Genomic DNA, 21,792 nt, shown 5'->3' on the forward strand with positions numbered 1-21,792 from the left:
TAAAGCATCTATTGTATAATATGAAATAAACTTTTTTCTACTGATCTAAAATGTATTGGCTGTGTAACTTAGAATAGAGAAAATAGACAATCTAGTACTATTAAGTCTAATTCTCTTGCAGAACCCCAGCTGAGAAAGATCAATTCTCAATTTTATTCATCTTTTCTGATAATCAATTTTTTATTTCATTGATTTGTTTTATTGTCTGTTCATTTTAGGTTTCATCAATTTCTATTCCTTATTATTTCCTTCCCTCTGTTCACTTTGGGTATAATTTCCTTTGCTTCTTCTATCTTCCTAAGGTACAAATATGTATGGTTGATTTAAAATCATTCTTCTAAGATTTGCCATTATAAATTTCCATCGAAACAATGTTTTCCCTGTACCCCACAAACTTCGATACTTTATGTTTTTCTTACCATTTACTAAAATATTCCTTAATTATCTTTGTAATTTTTTATTTGGTGAATATATTATTTAGAAGTGTGTTTCTTATTCTAAATATTTGAGAACTGTGTCAATATTTTGTTATTGATTTCTAATTTAATTTTTTGACAGAAAGTATGCTCTAAAAGATTTCAATAATGTTAAATTTGTGAACACATTTTAATGGTTCAGCAAATAGTCTCTCTTGATAAATATCCGATGTACACTTCAAAAGAAAATGTCCTAAATTGTTGAATAGTGTGCTATAGTTATCTATTGGGTCAAGTTGGCTGATAGCAGTGTTTAAATCTATATCTTCAGAGTTTCTAGTCTATTTGTCAAATCAGTTACTGAGAAAAGTGTTAAAATGTCCAACTCTGATACTGGATGTGTCTATTTTTGCTTTCAGTCCTATCACTTTTTGACTTACACGTTTTGAGGCTCTGTCACAGTTGCATTCACATTTAAGATTGTTTTGTCTTCTTGATGAATAATAATTAATTCATTATTTATATCATTATGAAACAGTCCTTTTTATCTCTGGTAATACTCTTTTCCTTGAACTCTACTTTGTCTATCCTTGATGTAATTATTGCATCTTTATCATGATCAATGGGTTTTTTTTCTCTTTTAACCGTCTATGTCTTTATGTTTAAAATACATCTCATATGGGGTCCCTGGGTGGCTCAGTTGGTTAAGCGTCCTACTTTGGCTCAGGTCGTGATCTCACAGTTTGTGAGTTCAAGCCCCGCATGGGGTTCTGTGCTGACCGCTCAGAGACTGGAGCCTGATTTGGATTCTGTGTCTCCTTCTCTCTCTGCCCCTCCCCGACTTGTGCTCAGTCTCTCTCTCTCAAAAATAATAATAAACATTAAAAAAATTAAAATGCATCTCATGTAACTTATTGGAATGGCTGAAGTAAAAAAACAGTGACAACACTAAATACTGACAAAGACTCAGTAAAACTGGATCACTCATATACTGCTAGCGGATTATAAAATGATAAAGCTACTCTGGAAAAGAGTTTCTTACAAAACTAAACATTGTGATTACCATAGAACTCAGCAGTTGTACTGTTGGGCATTTATCCCAGAGAAGTGAAAACTTATGTCCGTACAAAAAAACCTGTCCACATATGTACATAGATTTATTTGTAATAGCCAAAAAGTGGGGACAATCCAGAGGCCCTTCAATGGATGAGCAGTGAAACAAACAATGATACATCCACATCATGGAATATTACTCAGTAATAAAAGGAACAAATTATCAATACATGCAACAACTTGAATGTATCTTCAGGGAATTAAATCAAGTGCAAAAAGCAAATCCCCAAATGTTGACTACTATGTAATTTAATTTATTATATTCTTGCAATGAAAAAAATCATAGAAATAGAGAACAGATTAGTGGTTGCTAGGGGTTAGGGATCGGGGACTGGAAGGGAGGTGGGTGTGGCAAAAAAAAAAAAAAAGAGCAACAGATCGGCTGATTTCAAGATCTGTGCTTATTTCTGGGTCTGTTGCTATTGACTCATTTTTCTCCTACTTAAGTGTCACATTTTCCTACTTCCTTGCATATCTTCTCATATATTATGTATACTCAATTATGGATTCTATGCTGTTATATAAGTCTGAATTTTAAGACTATTGTATTCTGTTATGGCAGGCATTTAATTTATTGACAGATCAGCTTTATTCTATCAGGGTTTGGTTTTAAGCTTTTTTAATGATGACTCTAGAGTAGCCCTACTCTTCAGTTATAAATTTTGTGGGGTCTCAACTGAATGCCCAGGGTGTTTATGAGGTCCCTCCATGTTGGATGGTTGTAACTCCATCTTCCTGTACTATGCAACCTCCAAGATTCTGCTCAGTTCAGTTATCCAATAGCTATTTTCTGCCTCATCTTACTGAATCTTGATCTATGCATACCCAGCTTTCTATTCACCCCAAAACTCAAGGAGACCCGGATGCAGATTTCTGAAGCCATCTTATGTATCTGTCTACTCCTCAGTAACCTGATCTGTAACTTCCTGCTACATCAGCAGCCCCAAACTCTACTCTCTCCTGCCTCTAGTCAGCGATACCACTGCTCAAAAAGAAACAAACACACTTTTTAAAAAAATTGGGCTCAACTTGTTTTCATTTGGGCTTCACTTATTTGAGCTGAGGTTTGGATGGTGGCCCCAGGCAGAAAGCTGTAGTAAAATATGGTGTTTTCCCTATCTCAAGCATCGCAGTCCTGTGCTATCTGTTGTCCAACGTCTGAAAACAGTTTATTCATACGCTTTGCCCAGTTTTACAGTTCTTCAGAGAAGAAAAGCTAAGTCCCATAACCGTTTCTCCACAATGGCTGCCACTGCATCTACACTTAAACATAATTCTTTGTCATGAAAGCTCCATGAAATAAATACTTTTAAATCACTTTCTGGCTAAGAAGAAAGACCAAACTTAGAGAAGTTAAACATTTTCTGTTATTGCTTAAGCCCCTCATGGGTAAAAGCAAAATTTATTCATTCTGTTCTTCATTGTGCTTTATGCGGTCCTTGGTACACAACAGATGCTGAATAAATAAACTAACATTTTCAACATTACACATATGGAAAACCTAAATCTCCGAGAAGACAAGTGGGGAAAGAGGAAGAAACTAATATTGGTTAAGTGCTTGGATTTGCAAACTACAGATCACAGGCCCAGAGTGACCCACAGGTCTTTTTTAAATAAAGTTTTATTGGAACACAGCCACACTCATTCTTTTACATATTGTCTCTGGCTGCTTTCATGCTATGATGACTAACTTGAGTAGTTAGGCCTGCACAGCCTAAAATATTTACTATCTGGTCCTGGGCAGAAGTCTGCCAACCCCTGATTTAGTGTATGTTATATGCCAGGCAATCTGCTCAGCACTGTTACATACTTTTCACCTCATTAAATTTCCCAGCCACGTTGTGAAATAATAAATAACGCCATTATCCAGATGTGGACTCTGAGACCCAGAAAGGTAACTTGTCCCAGGTTTTACGGCTCGTGAGTGGCAGAGCACAAATTTGAATTCTGACTTGTCAGACTCTGACACCTATGCTTTTTTTACTTCTAACAGTCAGAGAACCTTGCAAAGATATGGAAAATGCTAAACGGGAGGGCCCTTTTTGTGATTTGCATATCATCACATATGGGCAAGTAGAACTCATGCTAAAGTAAGCTGAAGAGCTGGCTTTATATCCTATAATAAAAATAGTTAATACCATTACTAGAAGTGTTTTATATGTCAACCCCTGTACTGATTAAAAATTATCTGCATGTGGGGTGTGTGATATATACACATCACATGCACATATATAGGTGTATGTATATATATATATATATATATATATATATATATATATGGATATATATATATATATATATATGGATATAAGTATATGTGTGTATACATACATATAATTTTATTTTATTTCTTCATATTCTGTGAGGCTATTTTAGGTACAGGAAGAAATGCCTAGAAAGTTTATATTACAAGACGGTAACTAGTAAATCAAGTGTTCAACCTGATTTTCCCAACTCACTAATGCTCTGTGTACACCTGCTTTCCATTCTTTCTCAACTCTTCCCTAGGTTTTCATGACTTCAAATGCCCATCCCAGGGCATGAGGGAGAATGTCGCACAGGTCCCCTCTGGTCACACAAAGTACCAAAGCCCCTCTTGCCAATGGCGCTTCTGGGCTTCCTTGGCAGTCTTCCAGCCCTCACTCGCAGCCCTGTCAAGATGTGATGCGTTTCTTTCCTCTCTCTTTTTAAGTGCTTGAAGCTCTGAGCCATCATCATTTAATTTTAAATTATCTTCTGATTTCCTACGTGGGCCGAGAATGAGAGTAGTCTGGGGAAAAACGGTAGTGACAATAAACGAGGAGGGAAGCATTTGTGAAAATCTTTTTCTTCTTTTCAAGAAGAGTTGTAATAGTGTTTTGTATCAACATGACTCCTGCCTTCAGCTGTAACAAAGTTAGAGAAAATGTTGGTGCTATAAATTGAGAGTTCAGGAGGTAACTCTATTGACCCAGTCTTTTCAATGGGATTGGTATTATAGGTTTCCCGCATAGAAACCAGTGTAGAAATATTTCTAAAGTAATTTCATCTTTGCCAGTAGCCCTTTCCTCCCTCCTTATGTCTCTTCTCTTTCCCAAGGTGTCCCTAAGTTCTTCGATCTCCTGGTGTCTCCTGTTCATGCTCTCCTTCCAAACCTCCATAACTTCCTGTGGTGCCTGAGATCAAATCACTCAGGGGGCAAAGATAGGGACATAACTTACCATTTGCTAAATTGGGTTTTCTTATAACTGGTTCAAAAGAGAGCTCTCTCATAATAGACCAATAAATGTTATACAGACACAAAGAATGTTAAATCTACACGACAACTAAGGGTCTGAGGAAATATGAGATGCCATGTCTATAGACCATTTTTTGGGAGGATTTTTGTTCATGTAAAGATAAAGGGATACAGGTCAGAGTTACCCTCATGGGTGCTCTGAGTAGGTTGTTTTATTTTTAGAGATGTTCCAAAGGTAAGAAATGGCAGTGGAGTAACCATGTAAAACCTGAATGCAAATGTGACATCTTCTGTAGCCAGCCAGAAAATTCCAGGTGCTTTAAGACTGTGCAGTCATTCGTCCAGTAATAGACACCACACTACATTCTATCCCAAAGGGATCAGGATTGGGCTTGACAGCCTAGGGGAGACTGAGGAGTCAAAAAATCACAGCGAAGGAGAAGTGAACCACTAAGTGGGACAATAGTCCCACAGGGGCTAGGAAAACTGGCCACCATTTCAACTACACCCTCACCAAACGTTTTTAATTGAGTCTATTGAGAATATTCCTTTTTCCTTGTGGGGATACATCCTTGATTTTATAATAACAGTTAACAAGAACAGTTGAATTCATTTTAGAACCAACAGCTGGAACACACCAGTTCCATAAAGCAAAAGCTGTCTTTCCAATTTAAGTCATCATGCAGATGCTTCTACCATGCCCTTTGGATTATGCCTATCCTCAATCAGCTCACTTCCTTCCAGCCTGCCCATTTCCGTAAACGCCATCTTTCCTGTCATCCAAACCTTAACTTGGCTTCCCCTTTCTCCTTCATTTCCTGACATCTAACCCATTGGTGGATGCTGGCCTTACTGACAGCACCAGTAGCTGATCAGAGTTACCTTGAGAAGCAGCAACTGTCAAAGACGTTTCCAACATCATCAGTAAATAGTCACTTGACCTTCACCATTTCTCTGCTCTCTGCTTCAAGTGCCTGTGAAAGAGTTAGGGGAAAAAAAAGATTAAATGAGTGCACTGCAGGTTACCTGTCTTGGGTTGTTGGGTCTGCGTTGGACAAAGGGAAAGAAATGAGACTGGAACTTGAGACTTACATGGGCTGGGCTTTGTCTTAACTAAAAAGGCCTAAAAAAACAATGGAATCCTCTTAAGATGTTAACGGAGGACAAGAATGGAGTCAATTGGCAGAGCGTGTTTAAGTTGGTGACCGAAAAACAATAAGGCCTTCCCAGCCTTGTACTCCACTGAATTCAGACTGATAAACAGATTACACTGTTTTTGTAACTTAATTTGCATAGCCAAGACCCAAGCCCAGGCTAGTGAAGAAAACATAGTTTTTGGAATCACAGAAGCCCAGTTTCAAACCTCTGTCACTTAATACCTGGGTGAACTGGATTACATCACATCTCTTGAGTATGTTTTTGCATCTATAAAGTGACAACAGCATCCACCTACAGCATCATGAGAATAACTCAGGATGATGCATAGCAGGTGACTACCACAATACTGGACATGATGAACATTCAACAAATCATTCTATTGTCATCATATTTGATTATCTATATAATGTCCGTCTCTCTCATTTCCATCAATTCAAATGCTATGGCTCTTCTTCATGTTCCGCCTCTTTATGGATCCATCCCCAACTATATATGAGAGTTTCCTTCAAGTATTTGAAAGTGATTGTCAGAAAAAAAAAAAAAAAAGTGGACATTCTGTACAGCTCCTACAGGGCAATTTTATATAGAAATAAATAAAAAGAAACCGATTCTAGTTCAGCATCTGAAATAGGTTTCCAACAATTTAAGCTAATCAATAACAGATTAGAAATAGTGAACTCATCTCCACAAACGGGGATGCTGCTGAATGCTGCCACATAACAGCATACGTAAGATTTAGTAGCTGATAGATGGAGGTTTAAATCCTGAGCCCACCACTTCCTGGCAGCAGGACCCTGGCCAAGTTGTGTACTGTCTCTACATCTGTTTCTTTAGTGTGAAAACTGGTCTTAATAATACCTATGGTGCCAGGGTTGTTCCGAAGATTAAATGTCATAGGACCCTCCACCACCAAAACAAAACACAATCTCAGCCTCCTTGGGGACCACGGTAACAAAGATAAGGACAGAGACCTGCTGGACTCATAAAACCTTAGGAAGGTGGAGAGGCCTCACAGTACCTGCCAATGATCACAGAAGCTGGCAAGACAAGAGCCAAAGCCCAGACCAGAGAACGGTATCTTGACACAACCTTTTAAAGACAAAAACCTCTTCCTACACTTGCAAAGATTTCATGGTATCCTCAAACAGGAGCCCTCACTGTGATAATATCCCATATCCAATGATGGGAGAGCAGGGGCACTTTCCAGAGGGAATGCGCTGACATTATGCAAATGGCACTTTGCTTCCTTTCCAGATGTTCCAAAAAGTTCCAGGTAGATTCAGGTGCTGTGTACCAATTATTTGGAACAACTGCACTCTCTACAATTTCTCTAATAAATACGTCAATTTTATCAACCCCCTACATATTTTCCCACATTTACTGAGATACAATTGACATCTAACACTGTATGTTTAAGGTATATAATGTGTTGACTTGATACACTTGTATACACTGTAAAGTAATTACCACCATATTGTTGCTAACACCTGCCTCATGTCACCTAATTATTCTTTTTTTGTGGTGAGAACATTTAAAATCTACTATTTTAGTAACTTTCAAGTAAATAACAGAGTATTAGTGCCTATAAGCACTATCCTGTATATTAAACCCCAGAATGTATTCGTATTTTTTTAAGTTTATTTATTATTTTTTTGATAGGGGGAAGGAGAGGGAAAGGGAGAGGGAGAGAGAGAATCTCAAGCAGGTTCCATGCCCTAAGCGGGGCTCGATCTCATGAACCGTGAGATCATGACCTGAACTGAAATCAAGAGTCACTGCTTAACCGACTGAGCCACCCAGGCACCCCAGAATTCATCCATCTTATAACTGGAAGTTGGTACTGTTTGACCAACATCTCTACTTTTCCCTATACCACTCCCATCCCAGCCCCTGGTAACTACTATTCTAGTCACTGTTTCTATGAGTTCAGCTTTTTTTAGCTTCCACATACACAGTATTTGTCTTTACCTGATTTATTTCATTTAGCATAATGCCCTCAAGTTCCATCCATGTTGTCACAAGTGGCAGAATGTACTTCCTTCTCACAGCTCAGCAATATTGTATATACTATTAGGCTGTTTGCATATTTTTGCTATTGTGACTAATATGCTGCAGTGAACTTGGGGTGCAGATATCTCTTCTAAATCCTGCTTTCCTTTCCGTTGGATCTATACCCACAAGTGGAATTTCCGGGTCATATGGTAAGTTTATTTTTAATTTCCTGAGAAACACCTATACTGTTTTCCATAGCAGCTGCACCAATTTACATCCCCACCGATGGTGCACAGGGTTTTTTCCCCTCCACCTTCTCACCAATATTTGTTTTCTCTTATCTTTTTGATGATAACCATTCTAACAGGTATGAGGTGCTTTCTTGTTTGTTATGGCCCGTGGTATTCTGTTATAGCAGCTCAGGCAGGGTAAGACCGTCCTCCCTAGGGCTCTTCAGTAAGATGACTTCAATTGCCGCTGTGGGCTCCCACGATGGTATGACAGTCCTCAGTGTAGAGGAGTCCCTTAACTTGGTAGTGGCCCAGTCACTGACTGATGGAAAAACCAAGCTAAATTTTTCTCTTTATAGTTGTGCTTTTATGAATTATCTAACTGGGCTTTGTACCTCCCTTTATTTAATTGCACTCATAGAGAAGTACGGACTGTTGGCATTAAGAACCCTCTAGAAGACAAAGCAGTTGATTATTCTTATCGTCAAAGTAGGCTCTCACATTGGGTGCAGTAAGAAGCACTGCACAGAAACAGCTTGTTGGCAGAATTACGCTCTCAAGGGTGAATATCTTCAAGCCATCCTTGACTCTCTAGAGCAGAAAGGCAACCGAGTACAATGCCGAGGAGTGGGGAAAATGTTGAACTGAAGGCAGAAGGATCTCATGTGAAACTGTGAGTGGCCTTCATTGATGCCTGTCAAAGTAAAATTCACAGTGATTCGCTTTCCTTTCCAATAATGGAACTACTATCCTCAGGAAAGCCCTGCTCTCTTCCTGGTTTGAGTATTAACTGATGGTCTGAATGAACACAATCTTTTCACCTACTTGCCTTTGCAAGTGCTGTTTCCCTCTGTCAGGATGGCCTCCTCCTCCCACCCTACCACCCCCCCCCCACCCCCCCCCCCCCAGTTCTTCTGGGGGAATTGCTCCGTAGCCTTCCAAACCTAAAGAATATTAGCACGCATTTATGTAGTGCTTACTATGTACCTGGTGATATAGAGGCTGGGGGGGGGGTGGGTAGTGGGAGGATCGGATCTGCTTCAGATGCAAGCAATAAGGAGTTGAATCATCTATAGAGAATTTAAAAAACAGTAATACCACCCCCCCCCCCCCAAACAAAAACAAGTCTGCTTTTTTGACTACCATGTGTTGACAATTCTAAACAATGTCAGTAAGAAAATGCTCCTATCCACTGAGGCAGACTTTTCCCAATGAGCCTCCCTTCATCCTTGGTACCTGCTGTTATGTGCCCAGAACCTTCCTAAGTACTTATGTATATTAACTTCCAGAATTTGACCCCAATTTAAAGCTGAGAGGACTGAAGCACAGAGAGATTGTGTGACTAAGCTGAAGTTATGCAGCTTGGTCATAATGCCTAGCAGGTAAGTGATATGGCCAAAGCTTCAACCCAGGCAGTGTTACCCCAGGTTACCCACCTAACCACTGAACACATGCCTCTCAGAATATCTAACACACATGAAATATACCTCTAGGACAACATCCAAGATCTACTTGGGCTCTAATAGCTCCCGACATGTGTTCCTTAGAAGCTGTTTATTTTTGTATTACAACGCTCACTGGGCTACAGGGAAGCAGACAAGAGACCCTGAGCCTAGCACAATGACTGGCCCACAATAGATGCCGAATGAATGCATGAATGAATGAATGAATGAATGCAGTCTTTGGTTCGAGAGCTAAAAGGATCTATGTATATTATGTGTATATTATGGGAGATTGGTGAAAAGCTCTGGATTTTGATTTGGAATTCAAGAACGGCCTTCAGTTCTAACCCTGTACTATCTCTGAGACCTAGAATCGGGCATTTACTAGATCTAAATGTTTGTTTCCTAGTCTGTAAAATGAAGAGTGGAATATTATATCTGTGATATTCAATAGATTCTCAGTTTTCTTTCTTCAAACTAAATTCAAATGGGTTTCTTTTTTCTTCCCATTGATAACAAGCATATCTGTAGGAAAAAAAAAACTTTTTAAGTGTAACATACTACAGAGAGCATACAAACTTGAAGTATATAACTCGATGAATTATCACAAGGTAAATACCTAGTTTAGGTGAAACCAGCTAGATCAAATGAAACCACCTAGATGAAGAAATAGAACATTAGCAGACTTCTCATACTATCACTCCTAGTCAAATGTAAAGCTCTCCTGACTTCTAACATCACATATCAACTTCCTAATAAATGAAGAAAATATGTATTCTTTTGTGTAAGTCTTCTCTCACTCGACGGAATGTTTGTGAAATTCACCCATGCTGTTGTGTATAACTGTAGTTTATTCATTTTCCTAGCTGTATAGTATTCCACTGTATAAACAGACTACACTTTACTTATCCATTCTACTATTCATGAATATTTTGGACAAGTACAAAGAAAGCCATACCTAGTGAGTCCTAATAAAACTGCTGAAAAGATCAAACATCACTATTAAAAATTATTCATTTATTTGTTTTTCCAAGAATGCTAATTTTCTCCCCCCTTTCTGGGAACTATTCCTTATTCCTGACTCCAGCTTATTAACATCCAGATGTAATTTTTTTTAATATTCATTTTTTTAAGAGAGAGAGTGGGGGAGGGACAGAGAGAGAGGGGAGCAGAGGATTCAAAGTGGGCTCTGTGCTGACAGCAGAGAGTCTGATGTGGGGCTTGAATTCACAAACCGTGGGATCATGACCTGAGCTGAAGTAGGATGCTTAACTGACTGAGCCACCCAGGGACCCCACATCCAGATGTAATTTTCTAAGGAATGTTGAAGGTGGTGAGTTTTGTCCATATACAAGAAGAAACAGTATCAGAATCTGGAAGAATACTGTTATGAGTGGCCTGGCACTCTGGATGCCTGCCCACCATGTTCTTCGGGATGGTCCTTCCTTCTACTCTAGAGTCCTCTCCCTTGATTCTCTGTATCCCTGAGCCTTGGTCACAGAGAATTGCTAGTAAAAGATGTAAGCCTATATTCTGGCTTCAAGTACACGTGCCTGGTACTTAGAAGGAACTCAACAAATATTTATTTTGTGATTGCTACTCAAATTCAGCAACTCACTACTTAGCTGAAAGTTCTTTCCTCATTTGTGGGTGATTAGTTAACATCTACCAATAGCTATTCCAAAATCTCTTACTTCTTCTGAAATCCACATTCTTACTTGATAAATAACTCCGCATTCTATTTTTAAGGAGCAACTTTAGAGAGTCCCTTCTTTAACACTTTCATTTTAAAAAGATCTTTTTCAACCTTCATTTTTACCCTTCTTGTCCTTCTCTCCAGCTCAAAGGAATCTATGTCCTTTTTCTCTAAAGCTAGATCCCATCTGAGAGATACTGTTGCTATATTTATTCCCCCTCACTGGCATCTTCAAACTTTCCGTCTGCGTAGACTTCCAACCCAACCTGTGTGTTTCTCCTTCACCTTGAAAGAAAATTTCAGTATTATCTTGGTGTCTGCTCTAGCCACCTTTTATTACTCCTCCTTTACTGACACCTTTCTTGAATAAGAAGCTCAAGGACATATTGATCACCTGTCTTGAAGCCTTGAAATGGCCTCCACCCACTTCCAAGGTAAGTCATTCTACCTCCTTGCTTGATCTGTCTCCACCCCCGGATTTTCTTCTCCTTGCTGTCCCCTAACTCTGAATTCTCAGCATTTCTGAAAATTCAGCCTCGGTGCTGAGCTCTTTCTTCTGCTGCAAATGTTCTGTCTGCTTCTTGGATCATGCCTGTATAAATGACACCCAAATTTATACCTTCCACCTTGTTCTCTCACTCGAGTTCCTGCTGTGTTGTCTTTGATTCCTGCTGAACATGCCTAGTTGGCTGTTCCATTTTCTCCCCTCAAATGAACACTTGCCAAACTGATCTCGTCCTTTTCCTTCCATCCACACTGGGCTCAGCATGCTTAATTCCTTTCCTTCATCAATAACACCAACATTTCCCCACTTAGGCAGGCTTGAAAACTCCATCATCACTGACATTCCTATCTTTCATTACACATAGTAATCAGTCACTATGACTCATGAAGATTGTTCTTTGAAAGGAATCTAGCAACCATGCCTTTTTTATTCCTATTCCCACACCCACCCATGATTTATATTAGCTGAGGCCATTACAAAGCTTGTAGAAAAACGTGGCATCTTCCTTTTCTCATGAAAGGAGACCTTCATCTTTCTATGAAAGATATTTTTATCTCTAAGCCATTTTCAGAACCAATGTTACTGATCAACATGGATTCTAGGAATGGGTAAGTCTTCCATGGCTAATTCTCCCAGACCCGTTCATGCCCCTTAGGCTCTTAATAGCTTCTCACTTAGAAGATTCTCCCAAAGTTTTCTACTACTATCAAAGTTTTAGGAGTCATTACAAAAGACCTGGAACCATTTAACACCAGCCACCTTTCTCACCTAGAAAAGCAGAGATGGTTCCTACACACTCTTATCTTGGTAGTCAGAAAAGCTAACTACTTATTTGACCATAGTAGAAGGAGTTGCAGAAGCTGTGTGTACCATTCTGTAAATGCTGCAGTGTCCAGCTCCAAACAAACATGTTTCTCATGGTTCTGGGGACTGGTGAGGTCCTCTTGCAGATACTGCCTTCTTGTTGTGTACTCACATGGCAAAATGGAAGTTCTGGCATCCTTCTCTTTCTAAGGGTATAATTCCATCATGAGGGCTCTCTACTCATGACCTCCTCGAAACTTAATTACCTCCCCCAAAACCCCACCTCCCACCTTTAGGGCTTCAACATATGAATTTTGGGGAAACACAAACACGTAGTTCACAGCAAGGATGAATGGAGGGATTGTAACAATGCTGGACACCAGCACATCGTACAGGTGGCTCAGGGAAGAAGAAAAGAAAACAGAAGACAAAAATCTCTATTTCCATCAAAATTAAAAATAAGCAATGAACTTAAATTACCGCAGAGACTAAATATCACCTGGAATTGTAACTCCTCTCTGACTCCTAAGACTAGAAGCCCCAAACTAGAATGCAAAATGAAATAATACACCAGATACAGTAAGATTAGGACCAAAACCTAGAATCATTCCCATTGGAGAATGTGGATTAGACAGAGGAAATTTTAACCCCTACACTAGATTTTGGAATCTACAAACCTTAGAGCACTATGTGAAGTAATTTGGATCAAATAAGGCTTGCTTTAACAACACTAAAATCCAATTGTAATCACCCCGACAGACAGGGAACTTACAATTCAATTCTCCAGCCTAGGCCAAATTATACACCTAGGCATTTTTCTAGGAACACAATCCCTGGAGACCTCCATCTCAGTGTGCACCCCGGCTTTACCACTCATTAGTTATAGGACCTTGCATAGGTCATTCCACCACCACGAGCCTCAATTTCCTCGTTTATAAAATGAGGTTACCACTTACCTTGGGGCACCTGGGCTGCTCTGTTCATGAAGTGTCCGACTCTTGATTTTGGCTCAGGTCATGATCTCATGGTTTGTGAGATGAAGCCCTGTGTCGGATTCTGTGCTGACAGTGCAGAGCCCGCCCAGGATTCTCTCTTTCCCTCTCTCTCTTCCCATCCCTGCCCCCCCCTCAAAATAAATAAACTTTAAAAAAAGAGCACTACCCACCTTATACAGCTGTTGCTAAAATTAAATGATGTTTTAACAGAAAGCACTTGAAATAGTGCCTAACACATAGTAAATGTTCTATTTATTAGTGTTAGCTACCTTTTGTACTCAACTGTTATCTAAGCACAGGTATATGACCAATGTCCTCAGGGAGGCAAGACTCCAGCGAAACTGAGATCTAATGTGAAATCTTCACAAACTGCCCAGGCAAGAGCCTCATGAGTCCCTTGGTACGCACTCAAGGACACCTTATGTGGCAGTAAGATCAGAGACATCAGTCCCTAGGAAAGTCAGAGGACATGGATGGAATGCTCTCACACACTCTGAACACAACATGCCCAAAGCTCATCTCATTATGTCCTCAGCGCTCTCCCACCCTGTTTCCATGCCCCAGTCTTCTCCTCCTGCTCCTCCTATGTCCTGTGTCTCAGGAACAGTGTGACCAGGGCCCAAGCCACACAAGCACAAGTCAACTTGTATGTCACCCTCTTGACTGAGCCCACACATCACTAGGACCTTTAAAACATAAACATATCATTTGCATCCACTCCTCTCCAAGCACACTGCTACCGCCCTGGGATCGGCTGACGTTACTGCTCAGCTGGACTACTGCAGTAGCCTCCTTCCACATCCCTCTGCGTCCACCCTTGCTCCAGGCCAGTCACACTCCAAAAAACCTCCAGAGGAAGCTTCCAAACTGGCAAAACCAGTCATGACACTTCCCCAGTAAAATCTACCTCTCTTTCAAGACATTTCTTTCTCCTTCCTCCGTTCTCAATTCCTTCCACCCCCACGTCCCAGTTTATGTTCTCACCGCACAGAATCACCGTGAGTCACTGAGTGTCCCCTATTCCCTCCCACCTCTGTGGCTTAGGCCCATGATCTTTCTTCTGCTCTATCTTCCTTCCTAGGTTTGTCTATCCAGAAATCTCCAACTGACCCTAGAAAACCCAGTTCAAGTGCTGCTGCCTCTCGGGCACCTTCCCTTACCTCTGCAGGCCGACCTAGATGCTCTATCTTCCACACATTTATGGCATCACACACAGCACCAGGAATCAGAATGGTTTGTTTGCAGGAATATCCTCTAGCACCTACACTGAATATTGCACACGACGGCAGTAACAATGATGCCAATAATATGATTATTATATTATGCTATATATACTAGATTAACATCATATATGTTAATATATTATTAAAGTTTTGTGTTTCTAAAAATTGTTATTAATGTCAAATCTTTGATAAAATTCAGGTACCTTGCTAAGCCACTTATTAGTGTGAACCACTTGAGATTGCTATTTTTGTGGTCAAAATGGGCACATATTAATGATTTCATGTAGCCCAACCTAAAACATGCATTTTCTAATCTCATTTTCACAATAACCCTAGGAGGTAGACATGTTGTGTTTATTACCCTAGTTGTATGGGTAAGAAAATTGAGGCTTGGAGGTTTTAAGTAACTTTTCCCAAGGTCACAGGAACGAGAAAGTGATGGAACCAATACTCTAATCTGGAACTGTCTGACCCTTGATGCTCTTACCCATGACTATATCCTGATTCCTAGAGAATTGTTTAATTGTGTAATCGACTGATGAGACGGTGACATGGCGGCCCCTGAGAGATGACGATGCTTGGTTACATAAAGATGTAAGTTTGTGTTCAGCAAGTCCAGAGAGGACAAATCCTGATGTTCCTGTGGCAGCTGAAACAGGTTTCTCTGCAGCAAGCAAAGGATGGTAAATACTGAAATGAGTTAATAAGGAAGGTTATAAAATCTCCTTCAAGGGAAGGATTTCTTCCCCCAATGGAGGATAGATTCTCATCTGTCAGAGATGGTTTAAATATAATCCTTTGTGAAGGTCAATAAATTGGGCTCACAAAGTCCTTTTCAGGCTCCTTATGATACTCAGACACACCGGCTTAATGTGGCTCAGCACGCAGCCTGAAAATGGGAGGGTGCTGGTTTCCCAGCCAGAAACAACCTCCCTGCCTTTGTCTCCCTCAGCATCGCCCCTGCCCCCTGACTCGGCCTTCTTTGGAACGTATGTCGTGACTTTTGCATGTCATTCTGCTTTCTTCAACAGAAAAATGCATTGAAAGCATGAAATGTGAGTGGTTCATTTTGGTATCTTTAAACACAGTGTTTAACACTACATTTAAAATTTTTGATTATGTGTAACTTCTTTCCTCTTCTGAAAGAATCTTGTAGTATCCAATGCAAAGAAGTCCCTGATTTTTTTTCTAAAATCTATTATCAAAACTCAGCAACTCACACCATGAGAACAAAGCTTTCTCTAAGTGCATTTTTGGTCCAATCATTATCAGATATAGCATAATTATTTCTCTCTCCCTCAGCATCATTTGAAAATATGGTCATTCAGATGTCAATTCCCTCCAGGTAAAAAGTTTGGAAGATGAGCCAGCATTTCAGCCAATAAGAAAGAGATCTAACTAGGTTACTAATAGAAAATAACATCTCACATATGTAAGCGTTTAGCAATTCCCAGTGAGAGTCAATACCACCTCAAAACAATTCTAATGAAAAAATTTTTTCAATAATTGTTACTCCATAGATGCATGACTTTCCACAATGATAATGAATCAGTGGAATAAAAAATTGTGCTAGCCCCTTATTCTCAATAAAAATGACAATAATATTATAGAACATTAAACTCAAATAAACTTACCAAATGATCTAGCTCATTTGATCCATATAACAATCCTTACCATTTATGTCACCACTTTAGAAGATATTTACAGGAAACTTGGATCAGAGAGAGAAGAAAATTGCTGTGAGTCACAAAGCCAGGAATAGCAGAGTCTAGACTAGAACCCAGGCGTTTTCCTGATTCCAAATCTCATGATCTCTCTACTGCATCTTTCTGTCCACATGGCTAATCTTTTTTTTTTTTTTAAATAGCATTTCTAACTCAGCAATATAGAAAATCAAGATCCAAAGAAGAGTGACCGATTTGTGAAAGGAGGCACATTTTCTTAATTTTGGTAATTAAACTTGAACATTAATTCCTTATATCTTGTAAAATATACCAATACTAACATTTATTGAGCATCGACATCTTGCCACAGTACTAAGTGCTTTATGGGGATTATCTCATCTAATCCTTACAAGGAGTCTAAAAGGTTGGCCCTCTTCCGATTTTACTAATGCAGAAACTAAAGTTTTGTAAGACCTTAGCTTTCCCAAGATTGGGAGCTGTTGTCTGAACCCATATTAGCTGAACCCAGAACTTAGGCCCTTAACCACCATTCTAACCTGCTATGCTAGTCGTTCTCCACTCTTGGTCCTAGACAGGCAGCATGGGCACCCCTGGGAATTTGCTAGAAATACAAATTCTCTGGCCATACCCAGACCTACTCTGGGAGTGGGACCCAGCAATCTATGTTTTAACAAGCCCTCCAAGTGCTTCTAAGGTACACTGAAATCTGAGAATCACTGTGCTCGACCGAAACACGAGTAAATGGTAACCATTTGCAAGGAGTCAGTATATGCTCTGTGCTATCAGGGAATGCAAAAAAGTAAGTGATAGAAGTTGAAGACAACTAATACATTTGTTGAAAATGAAAATCTTCAGGGGATGGTAAAACCAAAAAGGGAAAAAATAACCTTAACTAGTTCATGCAGAAGCTGAAAACAGCAATGATGAGCAATTAATCAGGCGATATGTTACACTGTAATCAAGGATCAGGAAATTCCAGAAGGACTAAATGATACAGAGTTTATTACTGCACAGTAAATGATCATTAATAAAACGTGGCTGTTAAAAGAACTAAAGAGATGAATAATCACATAAGGAAATGTCAGCTGTAGAAGGAATAACTCGTGGTCTTAATCACTTGGAAAAATTACAGGTATAGACACAGAATCAAAATACAAGAATAGAGAAGAGCAGTGCTATTAGAACCTAGCACAAACATGATAGATCTTTTTATACAAAATCAAGACAGTTACAAAGACACCATGCACTTTGACCTGGCTGACATTTCAACTGCTAAAAATAATGAACTTAAGAATTTTAGCAGCACTCTGCATCACTCCCTGTCTATAGTAACAAGAAATTACTTGGCTGGAATTACTAAAACGTAGAGATTACGTGACTTGGAAGTTACCTGGTTATGCCTTGGATTTTATCTGGCTGATGACCTCTGCTGATATGTAACTTTCCTAAAGGAATAACTCTGCACATGAGTGCTTCCGAAGACCGGGCCAAGAGCAGCTTCCCAGGGCATGCCATTCCAATATCCTTCATTATATCTCTTGAGAGAACTGCTTTTTCAAAGTGCAATGTGGAGGGACTGGAAAGTGATATCAAGAATAAAAATACCCGCAAGTGAGTATGAAAAGAAAAAGGATTCCAACAAAGACACCAAAAGTTATTAGACAACAAAATTGTGGGTTATTCCTTCCACTTGATGGCTACTGATTTGAGGTCTCTCTTTTTTTTTAAACCTCTATTGGTTTTTTGAGAAATAGAAGCAAATCAAAGAAAATGCATTAATTGAAGCGATCAAAGGAAATATTAAACTTGTCTAACTGGACTTCATGAGAAGATGTCACAAATTCCATGGAGGAAAAGGTATGTTCTTCTCTAACTTAGCATTTTGTTGCAATTCTCCATTCTCATACCAAGAAAAATTAGCCTTAGTAGCTAAAATGTATTGACCACTTACCACGTGCCAAGAATCATTCTAAACTTGATACATACATTTTCTCCTAGAACATTCATAGTTAGTCTATGATATACGTATTATTGTTGCCCATTTGACACTCTACAGATAGAGAAACTGAAGGAAGAGAGTTAGTCTCCAAAGATGGCCCCAAATAATTCAGTTTCTTCCCTCTACATACAAACTGCAACTCCCATAAAGAGATGGAGCTTATATTCCCACCTTACATTGACTCTATGCTAGATCTAAGAACGATTTGTGCAATATTGTGCAAAGAAAGAAATATTACGAGTCTTCTAAGCCATGGATTAATAAGGCAGCTTCTACCTCTTGAAATCCAGCCACCGTGTTGTGACGAAGCCCAAGCAACCATGTGGAGAGCTCATGTGGAGAATAATCAAGACCCCTGGCTGACAGGTTCAGGTGAGTTCCCAGCAAACAGTCAGCACCGACTTGTTATGTGAGTGAGCTATCTTGGAAGTATATCCTCTAGAGCAAGTCACAACACTCCAGCTGATGGCAAATGGAACAGAGATAAGGTGTTTCCATCAAGCTCTACTCAAATTGCAAAATCATTATTGTTTTAAACTACTAAGTTTTGGAGCACCTGGCTGGCTCAATTAGTTAAGCATCCAACTCTTGACTTCAGCTCAGGTCATAATCTCAGGGTCATGACCCTGTGGGATTGAACTGTGTATTGGGCTCCACACTAAGCATAGAGCCTGCTTAGGATTCTCTATCTTCCTTTGCCCCTTTCCCCTCCTCATGCATTTTCTCTCTCCCTTAAAAACAAAACAAAACAAAACACAACAGCTATTAGGTATTTAAAAAAATTTTTTAATGTTTATTTCTTTTTAAGAGACGGAGCAAGACAGAGTGCCCACCAGGGAGGGGCAGAGAGAGAGAGAGAGAGAGAGAGAGAGAGAGAGAGAGACACAGAATCCAAAGCAGGCTCCAGGCTCTGTGCAGGGCTCGAACCCACAGACCACAAGATCATGACCCGAGCCAAAGTTGGGCACTTAACTGACTGAGCCACTCGGGCGCACCAAAAGCTATTAAGTTTTTGATAAGGTATCTTATTACACAACAATAGATAACTGAAATACTGAACTACCCAAGCTTACACAGTGAGATGGACCAATATCAGGGAGGCCATACCTTTCACTCTCAAATAAATTAAGAAGCTGCAAATAAGGCTATGCAAAGAAGGGTTTCCATAGAGATACAAGTGTGAATAGATGATGTGCTTATATTGGTACTTTATTCAACAAATAGTCACTGAGAATCTGTGAGGTCTCAGGTACTGAGCCCAGATGCTACAGATACAAAGGTGAATAGTCAGAGTTCTGAGCTTAAGCTCCATGCATGGCCACTAAGACAAATTATAATACCCGCAACATGAGCAAACAGATGCAAAATAATAGGTAGATACTTGGGATTACTCTTGACTTTTCACATCAAACCAAAGGCAAGGAATCACAGGGAAAGATATGGAAAGAGCTTGGAGTTTGGGTAAAAGAAAAGTGCAAGTAAACTTTCAAGACAGATCAACAAGAACACTACAAAATGTGTGTGTGTGTGTGTGTGTGTGTGTGTGTGTGTGTGTGTGTGTGTGTGAAAGGAAGGCAAAATATAATGGATATTAGAAGAAGGACAATTTTAGTCATTCACATATTTCTTTGTGAGCATACATACACACACACGACTCTTTTGACAAGGTCATGCAGATATTCTGACCAAACTGAATGTCAGAGAGTTCTTTAAAAACGGTTACTGGACCTCTAGTTCTAAGATGGAGTAGTCCCATTTCTCCCTTTTACAAAGGCAAAGGTCCGCTCTCTCACAGGTAAGAATTCATGAACGTAAGAGCACAGACAAGCTGAAAAACTCCAAAAGGTGGGAAGAAGAAGACAGACTTCCTAGGAATCTCCAGACTTGAGGAACCACATGGCACCCCCGCTCCCCCATACACACCAGATATGGCGCTGCAGAAGCCTGTAACTAGAAACCACCAACATGCACAGACCGGGGGGTGGGTGGGGGGAAGCACTCTAAGAAAAGCCTATTCTTCCCAGCCAAACTAGGAAAAGGGTAGCCTATCAGCAGAAAACCTTTTTGGCAATACTGCCGTACTCTAGGAAATTGGAAAAGAAAAACTGCATTCCTCCCACCCCCATGGTTTCAGGGGGCTGAGTAGGGAGCAGATGTTCTGCCGCACCCCACTCTCCTCCCCACATCAGTAATTGGTGCCACACGGATTCCCCTGCCAGGATAGTCTGTGAGGTCCAGTGGCCTGCAAAGCCTCCCATCCCTACTGGGTAGTGAATCCAGCACCCTCCGCCCCCATGTCAGTGGAGCCCAGAGGGCAGCTGAACCTCTATGCCCACCCAGCATCAGTGAGGTGGTGGCAGGAAGTATAAGGGGGATGCGGGTGGATAGTTAGCACTCAGCACTCTTCCCTGCTTCCTGTCTCTGGGTGCCAGCAGGGAGTTTCTGCCCTGCCCTGCAGCACAAAGTAGGCAAGTCAGGCCTCTGCTTTCCCCCTCCGTGGTGTCAGCAGGGTACAATCTTACCACACCACATGGAGACAACGCAGGCAGTACAAGCTGATGTCCCACCTTCTTCAGGAAGCGGTCAGTAGGACTAAATGGGGAGCTGAATTTCCACCCCACGCTCTTGCAAGAGAGGTATTGGCAGAGCATCAGGAAGCCAGACATAGATACCAATCCAGCCCTCAAGATACATCTCAACAGGGAGACTCCCTACTGAAAAAAAAAAAAAAAAAAAAAAAAAAGATTAAATAGGATCCAAAGTATCATAAAATATAACCAAAATGTCCCGGATACAATTAAAAAAAAAAATTCGTCATACTGAGAACCAGGTATATTACAACTTAAATAAGTTGTAAGTTGCCTTGTATCTGTGGAAGGCAATCACCTACCAATACTAAGATTAATCAGATATTAGAATTATCTTATAATTTTAAAGCAACCATCATAAAAATGCACCTACAAACAATTCCAAATTCTCAATTCAAATGAAAAAATAACAATTAACAACAACGTTATCTCTTCTGTTAATAGCTTTATATAACTGGTAACTATGGCTATGCCACCTTTTCTTCCTCAGGGTATACAAGCAAACAGCTCCATAATAATACAGCTATCACCTCAAAGTATTTATAGTGCTTGCCCTCATTTTCTAAAGAACCTAAGAAATTATGATGCCACTGAATCTTGCGAGGGATCCACGGCCAACATGATGCTGGTGAAGAGGTCACTGAGAGGACATGACTGTCAGTTGACCTGACTGCTGGATCCAGGCAGGTGGGGGCTCCTCACCCCCTCCCCTATCCTTGGAATGTATGT

At 40.1% G+C, this 21,792-nt stretch overlaps 1 long non-coding RNA gene across 1 annotated transcript; it reads right to left on the reverse strand.

Annotated features, from left to right (window-relative positions):
- Positions 1-1,556: 1,556 nt before the first annotated feature.
- Positions 1,557-21,182, reverse strand: LOC109255842 (uncharacterized). Its single transcript, XR_002075362.2, has 5 exons — positions 21,043-21,182; positions 18,752-18,937; positions 17,867-18,052; positions 5,629-5,720; positions 1,557-4,414 (listed from the first exon to the last, which is right to left on the reverse strand). It is a non-coding gene; the product is annotated as an uncharacterized LOC109255842 (long non-coding RNA).
- Positions 21,183-21,792: the final 610 nt, after the last annotated feature.

The sequence above is a fragment of the Panthera pardus genome, unplaced genomic scaffold (assembly GCF_024362965.1).
Source record: "Panthera pardus isolate Hobbes unplaced genomic scaffold, ASM2436296v1 HiC_scaffold_20, whole genome shotgun sequence".
NCBI lineage: Eukaryota > Metazoa > Chordata > Mammalia > Carnivora > Felidae > Panthera > Panthera pardus.